Genomic DNA, 21,092 nt, shown 5'->3' with positions numbered 1-21,092 from the left:
TATATGGCGACATTAATGTTTAATTATTTTGTGACTTGTACAAGTGACATACCGACAAAAAAAAACAAATTATAAACTGATGTATCGCGTTTGAGAATATTAAATGACTTTATGAGATATAAACTTCTTCAATCCTAATAAATTACACCGTTATTAGGGCTTATAGTCGTTGTGACGAATTTTAACCACGGCGATCAATATCCAACACCAAATAACCACGTAGGATATACTGCACAATTTTGTATGCATATCTCATAGACCAGTGAAACGGACATTCAATACGACCGGAGAGAGACATATGACAAACGGATGCAGGATAAACGGCTTTGCGCCCTTAAGAAGGAAATGGTAAAGGTCGTAATAACAAGTAATTTTAAAGACCTTGTCTTTGCACAGACACACAGCGGGTCATTTTTAAGCTTTTATTTATTTAATGAACAATAAACGAAATTAAAATTATTTTGTAAAACAATGTTTTTTTATATAATAAAATGGAATGTAGATATTTAAACTATTATGTTATAATCAACAGAATCACAGTTATAAGCGTTTTGTTGTTTGCACGAGTACCGAAAATATTAACATGATACTCTTAATTTGGTATTCGCTTAAAATTCTCTTTGAACACAGCAGACCACTCTGTAGTTGGTTCCGGTTATTAATATAAAGCCTCTCGGGGAGAAACACGAGACTTTACGAAATAATTAACGTCACAATGATCTTTTGCGGACAGCAGAGGTTCGTTTGTGGGGGAATTCACACGATAACTAACTGCAAAGCTATTCTTTAAAGGCTCACTTCGTATCTCAGTTGTGAAATATTGCGGTGATACGCTATTTTGACTTTTAAAGGACACACTCCTTTAAAAGTTATAATTATTACAGTCGCATATAACACATTTCACGAGCTTCGGTGAGTTTTGAGTTCTTGCACTGCACCTGCATTCTATAATATATTCTATGTCATTGACTAGTTTCCTTTGACAACGGGGGCCGTAGAGGAAATCGGTTAGGAGAACGCTATTTTCAGATTATGACAATGATAAAAGGATAGAAATCAATCACACAGTTTATAACGAAAAACGAACAACATACAAACATAGAGGGATAAATATACCTACCTTCCCATCTATGAAGTAGGTTAAAAGGCTAGACCCAAAGCCAAGTATACTTACAATTTTACCAACTTTAAACCGCTGCAAGACATCCGTGAATATGTACTCGGGCATTCCCGCGGCTCGCATTAATCTCGTCACATTTTTGCCAGCATTATTTCTTATGTGATGGTCGCCACCTGCGTGCTGCAATAGCGATAATTTCCATAGTTATAATATCTCTTTAAAAACCATAGTAAGATCATTTTTTAAATATATCTGTGACAGATATGCACGTTTCTTCACAATGTTTTCCTCCACGGCCGAGTATGAGATGAATTATAAAACAAAAATTAAAAAATCGGTGGTGCTTACTTAAGTTTGAACTCTTAATCATCGTTTAAGTTTCTTATCTTTCTACCATTGGGCCATCAAAGCTTATTTTTGTATTATTATTCACAAAACAAAGGCTTATTATTTAATTATTACCACTCCAGAAAGAGCGTTGACGAAGCGATGTACAATAATTGTTGTCAAACTCACATGCACTACGAAATATTTTATTAATTAATATAGCCCCCAGCTGGCTTATTACCTACAGCGGTATTTAGGAAAAACTTATATTGTACAGAGAGTGGTTTCATATTTTGTAATATACATACTTTCTTCAAACATAGTTTCGCTTCTAAGTGAGAACGCTAAGTGCGTTTAGCCTTAATATATTGATTATAAGCTCCTCTGACTTGCAAGATTCGTAGAATTTTGATTAATAAGAATAGAATGGAAAGGCTATATTGAATACTTCTTTTTTACATTATTCAGTTATGTATTTTACAGAAATTCACTATATAATGAAATTATTAATAAATCAATCGTAAGCATCCGGACATTAATCAGAACACTTCGATTAAGATTTTCTATCTGTTGGGCTATCTCAGCTGAAGCCATGTATTTTTTTATATATTCATAAGCAACTAATCTCATCTAGCATTCAAACAAACATAGTCTTATTATTGAATGTAAAAAAAAGACAATGAAATAAAAATTATCCTACTTGAACCAACAAAATCAAAATTTGTAACGCAATTGTAAATTGAAATCTATCGACAAGCACTTTCCATAACAGATTTTAAGTTAATTTACAAGACATCAAAAGTATCGCGCCGACGAGTTATGAATTTGTTTTTCACAGAATAGCCTCGAAGCGACCACAGTAATGATGACTTACCAACTAAAGCTTAAAACATTTTTTTATTAAAGTTTTGATTAAAGTTTTAATGTATCGGAAATATGCTTTAATATAAAATTACTTACAAAGTTGACAAATTCCGTGACGTCATAGACATTATCGTCCAACACGATGTAGAGAGGACGTCCGTCTTGTCCATCACAATAGGACAGATCCAGCCACTTGAAATTCCTTTGCTCCTAATAAGAAGTTAATAAAACAAGATTTTTTTTGAGGAGAAGGTTTGGAGCTTATTCCACCACGCTGACCCAATGCGGGTTTGTGGAATACATATGTGACAGAATGTTTACACATGCAGGTTTCCTCACGATGTTTTCCTTCACCGTCAAGCGCGAGATGAATTATAATCACAAATTAGGCACATGAAAATTCAGTGGTGCTTGCCCGGGTTTGAACCCACGATCATCGATTAATATTCATGCGTTCTTATCACTGGGCCATCTGGGCATTTTTTATTTTTTTTTTTTCTTGTCAAAAAGGGAGACGAGGCCTTAGCCCAGCAGTGGGACATTCACAGGCTATTACTGTTACTGTAAAACAAGTTGCTTAAAATAAAGTATCAAAAACTTTTTTACTTTAAATTAAAAATAGAACTGTTTTTTTATTACACAATAAAAAAACATAAATTCTAAAACATATATATATTATGACAAATCATTCATCCTTATCGTTTAATGAGTATCCCAATATATTATATCAGACTTTATTTATTGTAATTAGAAATAAATTAAATGCTTATGAGACATTTTTAAATCATTACTGTACTCTTTATACTTTTTAATTTGAAAAATAATTGAATTCTATTACAAGCCTACTACATAGACATAACTTGCTATATAGAAAACAATTTGGAATCACAAGGAGCCTCTCGATAGGGATATAACTCCTTAAGAACATTTATGGAGCCTGAGAGGAGCTACAGGATGCTTTAGGGGTTTTCTGCGACTTACCCGTAATTAATCCTATTACTGTGTACAACATGAAACTCTGGACAGGAGAGATACATTATCTCATATGGTGGTCATATAGAAATAAATTCTTGGACCTTTTCTATTCCTTGTTTACATTAATGACTACAAGATCACTTGTATGGAACAATCTGGTTATTATTAATCGCTGATGATAAATTTTACATTATTTAAGATGATACGATAAAAACTATTATTTTTTAAAATTAACTGTTAACTGCGTTTTCCGACTATTATCATTCGACTTCGCTGACTTAAGTCCATAAAAATTGCAGTTAACTTCGATGCTATGGATATTGTTATTAGTTGATATAACCCTCTAGAAAATTATACAATATATTTTTTCTCATAATTTGAGCCGGTTGGCGTGGTTGGTAGAACACTTGCCTTTCACGCCGAAGGTTGTGGGTTCCCACCCAGGACAGACATTTGTGTGCATGAACATGTCTATTTGTCCTGAGTCTGGGTGTAATTATCTATATAAGTATGTATTTACAAAAAGAAAAGTAGTATATGTAGTATATCAGTTGTCTGGTTTCCATAGCACAAGCTTTATACAAGCTTAATTTGGGATCAGATGGCCGTGTGTGAAAAATGTCCCAGGATATTATTATTATAATTATATTACATTTATACAATGTTTATTGTTATTGCTTTACTTACCAGTTGAGACTTATCAAGAAATTTTTCAAAGCTCTCGACGCCTCTGATCACGGTTTGAGGGTTGAACAGATAAAGGTTGCCTGGCCAATTGTAGTCTGCCCTCCCTGACAATTTATAAAATATTTATTTAACAATTTACAACGCACAATATATTAATTATTGTTTATTGGAAATAATTTGGCAGACTGGCAAATGCGCCACCTGATGGCGAGCGGTAACCACTGCACATTAACTAAGATTAGGAACTAAGATTCTATATCCATTGGGCCTGTACCCTTCCGAACGGAACACAACAATACAGTCCTACGGCAAAGCCGATTTCGGTCACGGCGCTCATTCTTAAGCGGGACTAGCCAACTGCTCGGGCCGTTTTATATTGCACTGTAATCACTCACACACGACCAAAAAAAGTTCAAATACAGGATCAACGGCTTTACTTGCTTTCCGAGGCACGGGAGTGTACACTCTTCCGACTTACAGATTAAGAGCTGTTACTAAGATTTTTTGACATATACACCCAACTTAATAACTTATTATTGGACCGCCCGACTCGGGGATTGAACCCAACACTTCAATGTCTGGGGCCTTATATGCTAGCCTCTAACGAAGCAATAATAAATTTAAAACGATTTTAATTATTTTTCATATTTCGTACAAACAAAACTACATAATAAAAACTTTTTATTTTTTACACTGAACCGTGTAGAGATACAAACGGTCCTCATAAAGATTTCGCCATGAAAACTAATCTGCAGAGTCAACAGCGTTGTTTACTGGTGTCAACATGTGTTTGACATAAAGCTATAAGACTAAGCTATCTGCATTTAGGATGGAGATGCGGAGACAACATTGATTAAAAACATTATTGACTTTCAACTAACAATATGTATATATAATATAAGTACTTCACTGAGGTTTGCGTAAAGGAACGCGTTTTTTTTCATGGGAAATATTTTATTTTACAACGTTGCATAGAGAACTTTAAATTTTACAGATATCGCACCGACAAACAATACAGCAAGATAAACGATATTGCTATTATAGGTAACTCTACAATATGATTTAATAACTACAAAAATAAAATAAATTTATAAAATATTTAATAAGTAATAAAAGCGACAATAATAAAACTTTACATAACCCAAGAACCTAGTATCTTAGGAAATTGATTAATTCATAGGTTTTATTGACAGTTTTAAATTTAGACGTTATTATAAATTTATTAAAATAATCAATTTTAATTATAATATAATTGAATATTGTCCGTCTGTTTTGAAGTCATGATGATGAATCAATTGAAATGTTTTAAAAACTCTGATCCATTATTATAGAGATAGAGGGCAATTATGTGTCAGTAAAGGTCAAGCTATTTTTAGAACATTTTTGTTTTATTAAATTTTTTATCAACACAATATATTTCTGCTTATTTTGCTTAAATTGCTTATTTGTCTTGTCACTGAAAATCTCAACTAAATATTAAATATTTTTATAAAATCAGGATTTTATAAAAATATTCTCATGTAAATGTCACTCCGAAACTGATTGAACTAATCACATGAAAATTAAACGAAATGAAAACTTGTATAGACATAATTAATTCTAAAATTTACACCGAAGAGATACACCAAAGGCACGAACAACAAGTCTACTGAGTTATTATGTACTAATTATAATAAAAAGATGTCTCATTTATTATCTGTTTGACGTAAACAAATCTCATCAAACTATATATTATACATTTTTTTTTATAGAATAGAAAGGCGGACGAGCATATTATGGGCCACCTAATGGTAAGCGGTCACCAACGCCCATAGACATTGGCATTGGGAGAAGTTAACCATCGCTCACATTCCCAATGCGCCACCAATCTTGGGAACTAAGATGTCATGTCCCTTGTGCCTGTAATTACACTGGTATATCTTAAGTATTATAATAAATCGTACAGACTCGTTACACTGTAAGCCGGTCCTTATATTCTTAAAAGCCACTTTGTATTATAATCGTCGTAAACTACAATTATGCACAACGAATAAAAATTAAACGTTCTTATTAGAACCATATCGCTTTTAGACGTTAATAAATCGACACTGAAACTCTAATAAAAGTGATGATAGGTTGCTACGACAAGGTTGCAAGCAATCCTAACTAGCCTGAATGACTGACGTCTTAGGAAAGTTAGACGCGACATAAAAGTAATATTAAATATAATTTAACAACCATCTATAAATGATTGCAATTGTCGAGAATTTATTTTTCCCGTCAAATAAAAATGTAATATATACTCTGGGCGACTGAGTAGCGCCGCGTTATATTTACTAGTATGTATTTAACTCGTTAATGTGCGGGTCCAAATTTCATGTAATTAAAAAAGGGTACACACTTACGAGTACATTACATCGAGGAATAATGTTTTAAAATATGTGTGCTCCTTCAATTAAAGGAGACCACAGCAAGCGCATAAATAATGACTAAACAGAAATTAAAAAATAATAAAAAGAAATGTTACATAGCGGTACTCAATAAATAAACACAGGAACTATAAAAAGGTAAACAATCGTTGAACTAAGAATATGTTGTGCAAATGTGATTTTTAAATAGTTTCTATTGTTCTGATTGAGCTGAAACTTTTCTCACACTTATCTTGCTGTTGATAATACAATTAAGAATACAAAATGTAGCCAAAACAGCCGAATGTATTGCTGTGGCTCGATTCGAAGGACTAATGAGCCAGTATTATTACAACGGATATTACATCTTCGATTCAATGGTGTAGTATTTACGAAATAAAACACGGAGCATAATGCATAACGTTTACTGTTCATAAATGAACAACTGTCATGCCCGCTTTTTCGATTAAACTTTTTAAATAATGACCCCGTTACAAACAAACAAAGTGTATCTTGCAGTGTAAATTTATGTGGACGATAAAATCTTACTCGCCACCTTTAAATATTTAAAAAAAAAGATAAGCTACCATAACCAATACCAATTAATGTATATGAAATGATTATCACGTTAGATTCTTATTTAAACGAATCAACTACCTCGGCTGATCCGCCCGTCGGCCAACGGTCATTTCCTTTACGATGTCATTTAGCGCTGACTAGTTTACGAGCTCCTGTTAATAGTATCCGTTACAATTGCTGTTTACGACGCGCACAATAAAACAGACGGACGTTCATTTTACACGCTGTATGGGAAATTAACGAAATTTATTAAATGTTACCTACTGAACCCTTTCGGCAACCTTACGCTAAATCGCGTTATGTAGAAAATAATTTTAATATATGAACTGTATAACTAAATATATATCATCGTACTTCATTTTTATTTATAATGAATCTCTAGCTCAGTGGTTAACAAACATCGCGAAAACAAAAATTCTGTCACATGTGTATTCAACAACCCAATCTTCAATATGCTTTAAGTCCACTTTTCAAAAGCCAAGCAGAGGGACATTACTGGCCAACACTTTTATAGATAATACAAGAGACCGGCTGCGTTTTTTTATCTGTAATATATTTATCTATATATAATCATACCTACTTGAGGCCTTGGACCGGTTGCAGCGACGTGCCGTACGCATTATTGGCGACGTAAAGGTCACAAGCACCCTTGAACCTCTACAATTGCGTCGTGAGATAGCAGCACTGAGCGCTTTCTATCGACTGTATCACGGTGTGTGCTCTGAGGAATTATTCTCTCTAATTCCTGCTTCCCCCTTCCTTCTTAAGTCCACGCGAGCTGGTTCTCGATGTCACCGCCTAACTGTGACATCAATTCCATCGCGAACAAAGAAATTTGGCAACTCCTTTCTTTGTCGCACTTCCAAAAAATGGAATTCCTTACCAGCTCACGTGTTCCCCTCCTCTTACAACCCGGGTTCCTTCAAACGAGGCGTGAAGAGGCATCTTGCGGGCCGGCAAGGCGAAGGCGGCTAGTGCAGAACGTTTTTCCCGTCTGTACTGGCCGTCGTCGCGTTTGGACTCTACTACCACTTACCAACAGGTGGAGTAGAGTCATTTGCCCTCCCGGCGAATATAAAAAAAAAAAAAAAATCATACACTAGCTCCTATTAGTTTTGATTTCTATACACTTAAGTCCTTAATGTAAATAATTATTTTATTAATTATTTTACTAATAATTAAAAAAAAAATAATGACACTAATTAATATTCATCATTCATTTCATTCGATTTACTATATTATGTATAGATTTTCCTATTTACATATTCATGGGTTTATGAATAGCTGGCAATAACAAATGAAAATAACTTACATCAAGCACTCCTCTGTTGTTATTTAACGTGAAAGTTAAATGTAAATCTTACTGTTTGCTTTAATAAAGCATATTATTTATGACTATATTTTTTGACGTACTCGTATACGTTAAAATAGCAATTAATAAAACTAGTACGTACCTGAGATTACTGGTGGTAGGGCTTTGTGCAAGCTCGCAAAACAGCAGTACTAGTTATTGTTGTATTCCGGTTTGAAGGGTGAGCGAGCCAGTGTAATTACAGGCACAAGGGACATAACATCTTAGTTCCCAAGGTTGGTGGCGCATTGGCTATGTAAGCGATGGTTGACATTTCTCACAATGCCATTGTCTAAGGGCGTTTGGTGACCACTTACCATCAGGTGGCCCATATGCTCGTCCGTCCTATTCTATAAAAAAAAAATGTTCCGTACGAACTAAAACTGTGACCGAAGTGAGTTAAAATTTACTCATGACATGTATTTCTTGCAGTCAAAAGAAAGAAACTTTACAGTAATGTTACTTATTCATCTGTCACAACAAAACTGCACAAGGTGTGGACGTATTTGCCGCTCTCGTATTGGTTTACGAAGAGTAAACCGAAAGACAAAAAAAATCCAATAGAGTGATATCCCATAGATTCAGCGTGAAGTTACTTATTATTTCACTGTACCGCCCATTTATCAAATATTCTATCGCCAAACAACAATACTGAGTACTGTTACACAGCGCCCGCCGGCTGAAACAACCACGAACTAAAACTGTCACCAGCTATTTAACATTACAGTAACAACCTGTAAATGTCCCACTGCTGGGCTAAGGCCTCCTTTCCCTTTTTTGAGGAGAAGGTTTGGAGCTTATTCCACCACGCTGCTCCAGTGCGGGTTGGTGGAATACACATGTGGTAGAATTTCGATGAAATTAGACACATGCAGGTTTCCTCACGATGTTTTCCTTCACCGAAAAGCACGAGATGAATTATAAACAGAAATTAAGCACATGTAAATTCAGAGGTGCTTGCCCGGGTTTGAACCCACGTTCATCGGTTAAGATTCACGCGTTCTTACCACTGGGCCATCTCGACTTTTTTTTTACAGACAACATTAACAGATATAAATAAATAAATAAACAATCTTTTAGACGGCGTTTTTTGTCTATACATTTGTAATGTGTAGTCTGTTTTTATTTTAGTTTCAGTTCTAGAATGAACAGTACAACTACAATTTCTAGAATGAAACAGAAATCATTTGTATTACTTTATTGCTGTGTTATGAAACGTATACAAAAAGTAGCCAACAGCCCTCTGAGTTCTGTTAAAAAAAGCCACCACTGAGGACCTTATTCATAAACATAACATTCTCTTTAAGCTCCTAGTGATGGGAACTCTTATATCATCAGAAATACTTAAGTTTAAACAACTAAATTTTTTAAAGCGTTTCTTTTGGATTCGAATTTTAATTTTTAATAAGGGGTTAAGTGACACATGACCTTTATAAGCCTTCTTATTGGTCATTAACGAAATTTTCGTGACGTCACACGTGACGTCATTTGGTTTTGCTGTCAAAATGGGTGGAGCCTGGGGTGTCATGCGCCTGATAGCTCCGCCTCTTGCCCTCGCATCTACCAAAGAGTATAAAAGGCTTCGACGGAGTAAAGGGTATCAGTAGTCTCTCGATTGCGACGCTGGGCTGTACTGAAAATTCATCAAAAGTTTACGTCGAGCAAGATAAAGGTAAGTTGTGACAGTTAGTCTGAAATTTTCACAGAATCTGCTACAACGGTAGAATTTTATTTGTAAAAAACAAAAAAATGAGTAATTTTATTCATCATTAAATAAAGATTAACACAAGAAATTTACTAAAAATTAATGTTACACAATTATTGCCAAGAATATAATCAGATGCTCTGTCTGACTGACTTGTTAATTCATTCGGATTTAGAAAAAGAATAACAAACTTCCTCTACTACTGCGTTAAGATTAAATTACTTCTTTAATTAAATTCAAGTAAAAAAATCTGATTAAAGTTAATAAACCATGAAAAAAATTGACGGTTCCTTACAGCGTTTTCTATGAAAGTAGGCCAACATTCTTCTAAAACACCCGATAATGTTACAATACTCGTTCATTTAAACGATAATTACAAATCTTATGAACGGAATTTCTCTTCTTATAAGGTGCGTAAGTGTTGTTGGTTAATTTATTAATTAATTTCAATATATCGTATCGTATCGTATTTCATACATTAATACCAAACTGCGATCTATCTTCGTTGAATTTCGGCGATCGTTAATTAATTATTTCTAAAATTTTCATGACTTATAAGCAGGCGGCACGGAGTAGGTTATTATTTATGTACGTACGACAATAATATAATATAATAATCTCGCTAATTAACTACATTTATAAAAACTTAACTACTTAAAGAAGATAATAATTAAAATTCTACGAACGCCAGCGAAGGCCATTTCCCATAAAAAAAAATGTCTGTATGTTTGTATTTAAATATGATTTTTTATAGAGACCCTATTCTACTGGTATTTGTAACGAGTTGGTTAATAAAATTAAGAAAATGTGGTTGACGAATCATATAATTTTTTAAAAGAATTCAACGATGAATTACACATGTAATATTAGCCGCGTAAGGGATTAATTATTTAAATTTACTAAAATAAAAAAATATAAGAATTGGTGAATATTTGAAAATCTTAAGTATCTCGATTCTGATATTTCAGTTGGTTGTTATCAGTTACGAACTGTTTCATGGATACTTTTAAAGAGTATTCCAAACCATCTTCAATAATAATTATTCACACACGGCCATCTGATCCCAAACTAAGCAAGTCTTGTGCTATGGAAATCAGGCAACTATTATACTACATATACTACTTTTCTTTTGTAAATACATACTTATATAGAGAATTACACCCAGACTCAGGACTAACAGATATGTTTATACACACAAATATCTGTCTTTCAATTTAAAATAATAAAGTGCACTTATCAAAATTATTAAGAATACTAAGACTTTTAACTTATAATTAAATTTCCAAACTCATAATATTTAGACGTAAATATTATCAAACTTTATGTGGACTTGCTAAATTAATACATTAAATATTCTCTTTCATTACAGAGGATCAATAACAATTTGATTTATGATACTATAAAAAATATATTGTCAGTCAGTGATGTCACTGCGCAAAAAAGAGAGTAATGTGTTCCTTTCATAATTTCCGAATTAAATAACCTGATGCTTATACAAAAAGTTACTTTTTAAAATTATTTATTGCATAATTTAAGCAAAAAATATATACCAAAAAATATTTTAATAAATATATGTATATACTTCACTTACACACATATGTATATAAGTAATCTATACTATAACTGCTATTAAAATAAACTAATTAAAAACTCCTACGTGACAGGGAAAGTAATTGGGATAAGCTGGCACACATAAAAGCTTTTAACGATTTTTTTTTAAACGAAACGCTATTTATTAAATGAAATGAAATATGAAAATTTATTTATAAATATCTACATGGTAAGAAAAACATAAAACATTGTTCGTGTAACGAGCGCCGTTGATTATTCGGGAGCCACCACCTGTCACGCAGGCAACTCTCTAATACATCAAGTACACCAATCGAGCGGTTTATTATCTGACATTAGAAAAAATTGTCCTTAAATTGTCTTTTTATCTAAAATACAAAATAAAAAGAATGACACTCCAAGCCGTCTCATTAATTCTGACGTGATAGATAATATTTAAAAAGTTTTCTTAATGTCGTTCATAAAAAACACATTCATATAATTTATTGTTGTTGTTATTTAATTACAACAACTTTAAGCAATAACGGGAAAATATCTCAATTCGAACACGGCGCTCGGTATCCGCTGATATATATGTAAGATTTGTGCAATTTGTGTAAGTTTTTTATTGACATATATCTTCGACTTTGCCTTTTTACCAGCGCGGCTCACTAGAATGTCGACAAAACGATCATTTCTTTTTTTTATCATATATTTTTTATCTCTGTAATCATGTCGTCATTATATGTACGGTCAACTGGTCACTAAACTCTTAAAAATCAATTTTAAAGGCCGTATCTTGTTCTGTCCAACAGATTCTGCGTGATGCGCGCACACATACGTGTATACAACTATCCTATTTATTTATTGTGTAAACTAAGACAAGAAATCCATCGTTTTAGAAAATATAATATATTATTTTATCAAGCTTAAATATTTGATGACGATAATTTACATTATATTCGTGTTACTCTAAAATAATATTTTCGAATAACACTATAAAACATAAACAATCATGACTGCGTCGTTATCTAGACACCACTCATAAGGCTTAAGATTCGGAAGTCCTGAGTCCAAAGACCGAGTCCAGCGTTGGTCCTCCCCCGGAATATTTTAGGTCGTTTGCCGTTTGGTAGGTTGAATTTGCCGTCCCATCGGATTATGTTAGTTTAGGAATGAAGAGAACATATTTGTTCGCGCAAACACTTGTGCACTATAATATGTCCTGCTAATCTTTCTTGAGATTGGCCGCCGTGATCATAATCTGTCAAGGGAACACCTTGAATAACTTTAGAAACAATCCGAAAGAATCTCGAACTATGAATTTTCCATTAGAATACATTCCATTCATAGAAATTGAAAATTTTACAAATATCTGAACTCGCAAAGCTTCTTGATTTTAGCTTCGTAAACTTACTTATAAAGGAGATTAATCTGAGATTACGTGACATTTCCTCGAATATTTAAGTCAATTTAAAAGTTATAAGCTGTAATTCAATCTCAGGGTCATAACATAGAGCTAAGTTACTCTAGGGCTACTCTTACTAAGCTACTCTAATAAAAAACGTTCGAACTGTTAAAAGAAAACCTTGAACATTTACCGACTGGTTTATTGTTGCATAACCTGCTGTGACTCAAGTCGTTTGCTACAGTGATGTACATATTCAAATTATCAGTAAAGGCTCTTTGTAGATACCTACTATGCTGCGTGTGTAAAAAGTGAATATGTAGAGTAGAGAACAAAAGAACTTGGATTGCACGATTGTGAACACATTGACAATGTAAGGTATTAGCCATCGACTCCAGTTACTGTCTCTCACATTTTCTAATAGTTGGGCCACTTTCCTTATCTTTTTCGTCTTATTCTCATTAATAGAAAATATATTTAAAATGGTTATAAGTAAATATTACTGGTGGTAGAGCTTTGTGCAAGCTCGTCTGGGTAGGTACCACCCACTCATCAGATATTCTACCGCAAAACGGCAGTACTTGTTATTGTTGTGTTCCGGTTTTAAGGGTGAGTGAGCCAGTGTATAGTGCTATGTAAGCGATGGTTGATATTTCTTACAATGCCAATGTCTAAGGGCGTTTGGTGACCACTTACCTTCAGGTGGCCCATTCTATAAAAAAAAAACTAAAATCTTATAACCGTTTAACAATCTGCTTTTATATATATTTTTTGCTTGTATTTATTTATTATTTCAAGTTTTAGATTCGTCCTTTTACTTTGAGAAAATGGAACAAACAAATATTAAGTATGATTTCAAATTAAGTTTCTAATTAAGCGCACATAATTTCAACATGCGTTGCCAGTTAATTTAAGTAATGTTGAAAACTGTTGAGTTGATTGAGGCTCTTATTAAATGCAGGCGGCAGTTACGCGTAGCGAGCTGCTACGATAAGCCTACTGTAGCTACATCACGTTCTACAAAATATATTGTATGACAATACTTGAAACTAAATATTTTGAGTAAAAAGCTATGTATTAACAATTTGCAGACATAGTTAATAAAATTAAATGCTGTGGTTGGTAGTTATATATTAGTGCTCAACTCAAATATAAACTAATTATTTTTAACACAGCTTTCACATTTCATTTATTTATTAAGGTAGTAAATAGTAATTTATAAATTTCATTTTACGCTTAAGATCAGAATGTCAAAGAATTAATAAAGTAACTATTTTACAAAATAAATTATTTGGACAAAAATAGAATAAATTTTGCGCATAAAAAAATAAGATGAAAAAGTTCTTTAAAAAAATTGCTACGCACTTGTAAAAGAAATTCGGTACAGAATTTTCGCTTTTCCTCTTAATTATATTATTTGGTGTAAGAGAAATAAGAATATATTCTAAAACACTAAAGTAATTGAAGAATAAGCTTTAAAACCAGCTTGATCCAGTTAACATCAAACCATCATAAAAATGTTTTGGCCATTACTAATGATAGGAAAGGTATAACTTAATACCGAACAGCCTATAGTTTTATGTGGTATAAAGGAAATGATAAACGAATTAGTTCAAATTATAATATTCAAGTTTTAGTACTTGAACCATAACGAAACAAATGACTCATTTGCGTCGTTCTAGCAAGTTAACGAAAACTTGACTGAAAATTACGCCTGTAACAAATGGTTTCAATTAAAAAGACCGTTTACGATATCCTTGACAAAGAAACATGTACTTTATTTATAGTTAGGTAAAACTCAAAGTAGGTTTTGATTTAAATTGAGATCTCAATCTGCGAAATACATTTATTAAATGAGTGAAATCATTCAACAGGCGTTTTACTGTTCATTGTACTACTCAGCATACTTTAGTATGAATAATATAGGTAATTATCAATATATATAACCGTATCGTCGGTCTCGTGGCTAATTATAATAATAAATATCGTGAAGAATGGAATTAGGTTTATCATTCAAAATTTTTTTAGTAGCAGACTAGAGTTGTAAAATAGTAATAGTATACATTTATTCCGTCTAATACCCCCTCTGGGGTTCCACCTGGGTTTAATTCCACCCCCTCATCACACATTCCGTCGCCAAATAGCAATACTTAGTATTGTTGTATTCCAGTTTGAAGGGTGAGTGAGCCAGTGTAACTACAAGTAAAAAAGGTAATAACATAAGATGTAAATGTAAATGCATCCAAGGTTTGTAGTGACTTGACGATGTAAGGAATGGTCATTATTTCACACAGTACCAAAGTCTACGCAATGGTGGTGGTGATACCATAAGGCCTTATTATTTTATAAAATTATCTTTGGAATAAATATTCTTAGGATAGAACGACGGCCATATTGTTAGGCGCTCGTTAAAGTTGATTATTATAATAAAATATGACGACAAAAGAAAGGAGACAGCACCTGAAGCTCCATCAAAGTTTCAAATTTCTTTATTAACAGTCAATTCATAAATTCTAGAGAGAATTGGAATTTATTTTACAATCGTGAAGAGACGTAATAAGAACAAATTTAATACTATAGGTGAGGTCGCATGTGTTGTTTATTTATCATGTACGGTCCGGACTCATATCGTTATTTTTTATTTTATTCCATCGCATCTACATAACAATCAATAGCTTGCTACATAACAACAAATAAAATCAATGCAAAAAATAACACTCATTAACATTTAAAATAGTAACATATTTTAAAAAGCAAGTACAACTACTTACTTTAGTCTTAAGTAAGACTTTATAGTTTATTAAAACTTACAATATTAATATAATGCAGCTTTTTACTTTGTCACAGAACTGCAATACTCACTCGCTCCAAACCGAAATAAATGCTTCAAAAATACATCAGACTGAAATTGTCTATTGATTTATTTATTTCGTGAACCCAAATTCTCACGATTCTATGAATTTAACACTTTTGAAAGTGGGCTATTTAAACTGCTGGCAGTGTGGCTTGGTTCAGGCCGTGTGGTGAGTACCAATAGATATTTAATGTATCGTTAAACATCGAACCCTACATTGCTGAGTATGAGCCTCTGTAATTTAAGGCAAAAGGCCGGCAGTTGAGAAACGATTTAAATTTTTAGTGACTATGCCTACATATAGAGTTCACCACTGACCGCTTCACATGTTGCCTTCCTTTTTTAAACAAAAAACAAAAAGGCATTACTATATAACTAATATAAAAGAAATAATAATCTATATAGAAAAGTGTTTATGAGTTTAAAGAAAATCGGAGTAAATGTGGAGTTTACGCGCTGTACAGTAATGCGTCCCACCAGGTTGCGGCTGTTACAAGGGAATGCACTAGAACGACGGTTAAAAACAGAGTGAAGAATAAATAGCCTTAAGAACTAAAACAATTAATAACATGAGAATATTATAAAGTCATATTATATATTATTTCTCATTGCAAATCATTTATATTTGGCCTCATCACACGTTGAGAAAATATTCAAGTTATGCTTTATATACATATATATAAATAACTAAATATAAAACAAATTAAAATAAACAAAAGCATTAGCAACCTTGTAGTACGAGAAGGGGTATTCGTTTATTAAATTATTCTTAATCCTTATTTAACTGAATAAGATATATAATAACTTTTAAGTAACCAGTTAACTCAAGTAGCAGATTTTACTGATTACATTTTAAATTTTCGTTTATAATTCCTGTTTATTAAATTATATTTAACTTTTACCATACGTAAATTGCCACACACTGTTGTTTTATGTCTTTGGTCTTTTATATTGTTCGTTAGTTTGTCGTGTCTGCGTGTGTAGAAAATAACTTTGAGGCGGTTTTGTGTTACTTAGAATCTCAGTAACGATTTTTTTTGGCAAAGTGTTAAAAAAACTGTCGTGTTCAAAACAATTACGACCATACAGAAATATCCGCAAGCCCACTAATGTCCCACGGCTGGGCAAAGATCTCCTCTCCTGATTACGAGAAGGTCGTTTCACGATATTGCTCCTCTGTGGGTTAATGGTCCGATCGTACGAAAAAATTAATTAATTCTATAATGGGTGATTCGACTCTATTTCCTCAAAAGCCAAGTGCGATAGAGAGTTAAGTCCCTTTTTCAATATTCGATCAAACAGACCGGCGTCCGTCAAAAGGCCTTTGAGATATCGTTCATGTAATATCCGATACTGGGCATAAATATTATCCGCTACCTAACATGCAAATAAGATACTTTGATGAAAATTTTCATCGAAAATAATATGCGTATTAATCGTTTTTTTTAATCTTAAAGATAATTTTCTTTTCCAACTTCGAAAATATGAATAAAGTGCAATTACAAAATATTAGTCAATTTTCTCTTCAGAAAATTTTCAAATATCTTTAAAAAAATTTCAACGCGAAATAACATGAATTAAATTATATCGATCGCATTAGCATTAGTTTTTGCGTGAATCCAAAGCTATTTAGATTTGATAGTATACTTGCCAGATATGTAGATATAGGTTGCCTATAAATTATTTACTGATTAATCGATTTTACACAAATATTTATTTGCCTACGAAGCAAACCTGTGTTAAGCACCATTACATTTCAATATGAAGTTTATTTTACGAAACACCGCAGGTTAAAAAATCGTGAAAAAATTGATAAGGCCTTATTTATATTTCACAAAACAAAACGTTTTCGTTTTTTATATCAGACGGACATTCAGGCAAATGTATAGCCGCTACGTGCGTCGTGCGGGCGAACAACGCCGGGTGCAGTTGAATTGTGATTGTATTTTTATATTGTATATAACCTGCCTCGTTGGTCTTGTAGCTTGATATAAGGCCGCAGACCCGGAGGTCCTGGGTTCAATTCCCAGGTCGGGCCAATAAAAAGTTTTTGGATTTTTCTGTCAGAAAATTCTCAGTAGCAGCCCGGAGTATGGAAGTTTGGAAGTGTGTACACTCCCGTGCCTCGGAAAGCACGTAAAGCCGTTGGTCCTGCGCCTGAACTCTTTCCGGTCGTGTCGGATTGCCGTCCCATCGGATTATGAGAGTTAGGGAATAGAGAGTGCACCTGTGTTTACGCACACACTTGTGCACTATAATATCTCCTGCGTAGTTGGCGAATCTCTCTTGAGATTGGCCGCCGTGACCGAAATCGGTCTGGAGGACATTATTATTATTATATAGCACACAGTTATATAGTATATACATATGTATATCGATTTCGACGGTAAAGTTCAAACGGCAAGGGGTCAGTGTAGATGGCAAATAGAATTAACCGTATTAATTCAATTTGAGAACAAACTTTAGTTTTAATTTAATTATAAGTATATACGAACTATTTATTAAATGTTATTAATAATAATTGCTCGAGAATTCCAACGAGACAATAAACAGTAAACAATACAAAGTTTCATTTTCTACTTAAATTTAAGCGGAATACAATTCTTGGTGGGATCTAATTAGGAAATATTACCCGCTTACCCTTTAACAAACAAAACGTTCTGGAGAGGCAACTCTTATGCTAATTTCTTTGCCATTGCTCTCTTTACAAAGAGAGAGTAATTATTGTTAATGCAAAAGGCGCAATCTTAATCGTACAATAAAATAACGGCTTGCATAGTCATTAACAGTTGAATATAAAATAAAAGTGCTTAAAGATCTCAAAGCCTTGAAAAGTCTTTAGTGCGTTTTATTTAAACTATTTATTACAAAAAGAGTATTTTTTTTGACAAATTGTCTCAAAGAATTCTCTAACACCCTTTTTTTTCATTCTCAGGCCAATGAGAATTACACGAAGTGCACCAATTATGAAGATAATACTCAAACAAGTTACAAATATAAACGTAATATAAATATTACTATATGATTGAAATAATATATAGTGAAAAAATAATAATATTCTTCCCATTAGTGCGAATAGTAAAAGAAAGCCCCTCGGCTGGTGGAGCCCCTAGGTTCCTTATAGGCTTAGGCATAAAACCGGAGATGGTTTAGATTAACACACAGGAATTTGAACTTTGTTTTAACAATAGACTAATTAAATCAGTTACTAAATTGACATTCACACTAGCTTTTAAACGGTATTCATCACAAACAAATACAAAGTAAGTTGCAAATAAATCTAAAATTCTTAAGTCTCCAAACCTTCTCCGATCAGACTTTTCTCTAAAAATCTGGCTCTTTATTCATAGAAATAATAAATTAAATATATTCGAGATAAATACGCGCGATATGAACGACGTCAACTAACTTGATGGATGACCAAAGTTTATCATGTTATTGGATTGAGAACTGAACAGCTTCTCGTAAGCACATATCGACACGAAATGCAACATATTTTAAACTCATTACATTAACTTATAACTATATTCATTACTTTTTTAACTTACATTTTATTCACATAAAAGCCTTAAATATATATAAATGAAACATTTTATAACCGCATTATTAGATATTATTTTGATTTCCTACGTACGTTATCTGGATTACCTTCGATAATAATATTTCGTAATATCAGTACTTCTACTTTACCATCAACTCGCCTTCGCAAAGTCAAACAGGGAGGAGGCCTCAGCCCGCTGTCGCACGTATACGAGTTACTTTACTTAATTATAATAACTTACGTATCTTTTTTAATTTCGAACAGTAAACATTTAAAGACCACAATAGCAAGTTTCATTAAAACAATTGAGTAAATGTTTTTAAAAATTGAAATACAAAATAAAGGTAGCAATTCCAATAGGTTATTTCAATCGACCACTTAGTATCCACTATTCCGCAACGCTTAGAACGAACAATTTCAAATGAAATAAAAATGTTTTCAATCGAAAAGTATAAAAATAAACAATTAAACGTAGTGAAAAAACTTCCATAAAACGACCACGTCCTTACAATCAATTAACAATAAAAACAAACAGATGTAAGACTGAGTACACAATGGCAGCTATTTCCATACAAATTATACGCGCAGATGGCGCTCGCGAGCTTCGTCAAATATTAAAGGAATTTTAATTTCGAATGATGAGACCGCTTCGTATTCAAAAGATTCCAAAGCTCTGTTACTATATTTACTCGCAATAGTTTGTATACTCATTCAAATTATGTTTATATTATTTTTATTTGTACACAGTGTACGCAAACCAATATCTACATTTTTGAAGTGAAACTTCTTCGTAAAGATTCGATGATCGACAGTTGGACGAGAATTGTAAGTAAAATTTTAAGGACGCGTCACGCCGCAGCAGCGTTTCGTTTTTTTTTTAAATAATTCTTGTAGTACAAGTGACAAGTATTTAATATGTAATTAAACAAATCAATTTATAATTTTTTGTATGAATGAATTAGTAATAGATGTTTATTAATTAATTATAAATAACTAGAAGTAATCTTGTATAGAGGGGGGTTTCGGTCGGTTCTATTCAGAGAAATTATCATTCCGAATCGTTGGCAGCTTTAGCCGAACCCAAACTACTTCGTAAAGATGGAGTCGAACAAAAAACCTTTCAGAACAACCGATATTTCATTGAGTTGCTTTGATAAAAAAAACTTTTTGAAAAGTTATATAAAATGAATAATAAATAAGTGTCTATGCGCTAGACACTAAAATAAGTTACGGCTTTTGTGTCCCACAAAGTCTATGAAAATAGAAGACTAATCAAATTGACAAATATAATTCTTAACTCGCTATATTCAAGGAACAGTTACAGTTCTTAAATGTCCCACTGCTGGACGCCTCGGTATAACTCGACAATGGACTTCTTAGCAGGACAATATAACTTGTCAGTATGTATATCACATTTTTACTATCGAACGGCCAGAACAAACGCGACCAAAGCGCCATAGGTACACAGTGGAAATTCCCCGCATACGTACGAAGCGCTTTGAATCCACATTCATCATTCGCACTGCGAAACTGTGGAATGCTTTGCCTGAGTCCGTATTTCCTAATAGGTACAATGTTGGTGTCTTCAAATCCAGAGTAAACTGGCTTCTAATAGGTAAGCGTGTTACATCCTAGACCGTGTCGATGCTTAACATCAGGCAAGTCAACGGTCAAACGCTGGCCTATTAATTGTAATAAAAAAAACACATTGGAAAAAAGAAAAGAGAAGATTTTTAAGACTAGCTA

General features: G+C 33.0%; 2 protein-coding genes across 4 annotated transcripts in view; one reads left to right on the top strand and one right to left on the bottom strand.

Annotated features, from left to right (window-relative positions):
- The window catches only part of LOC126776693 (prolyl 3-hydroxylase sudestada1), a 382,982-nt gene that overhangs the window by 266,457 nt on the left and 95,433 nt on the right, over positions 1–21,092 (bottom strand). The window lies entirely within an intron of this gene.
- Positions 9,906–21,092, top strand: part of LOC126776703 (prothoracicostatic peptides) — a 63,522-nt gene continuing 52,335 nt past the window's right edge. For all 3 annotated transcript variants that reach the window (XM_050499332.1, XM_050499331.1, XM_050499330.1), the window contains exon 1: positions 9,906–9,962. The gene's annotated coding sequence lies outside the window, so the exon portion shown is untranslated. The remainder of the gene's footprint in view (positions 9,963–21,092) is intronic.

Source organism: Nymphalis io, chromosome 21, assembly GCF_905147045.1.
Source record: "Nymphalis io chromosome 21, ilAglIoxx1.1, whole genome shotgun sequence".
Classification (NCBI taxonomy): Eukaryota; Metazoa; Arthropoda; class Insecta; order Lepidoptera; family Nymphalidae; genus Nymphalis; species Nymphalis io.
The sequence above is the reverse complement of the archived record's forward strand: the minus strand, read 5'-3'. Positions and strand labels throughout refer to the sequence as shown.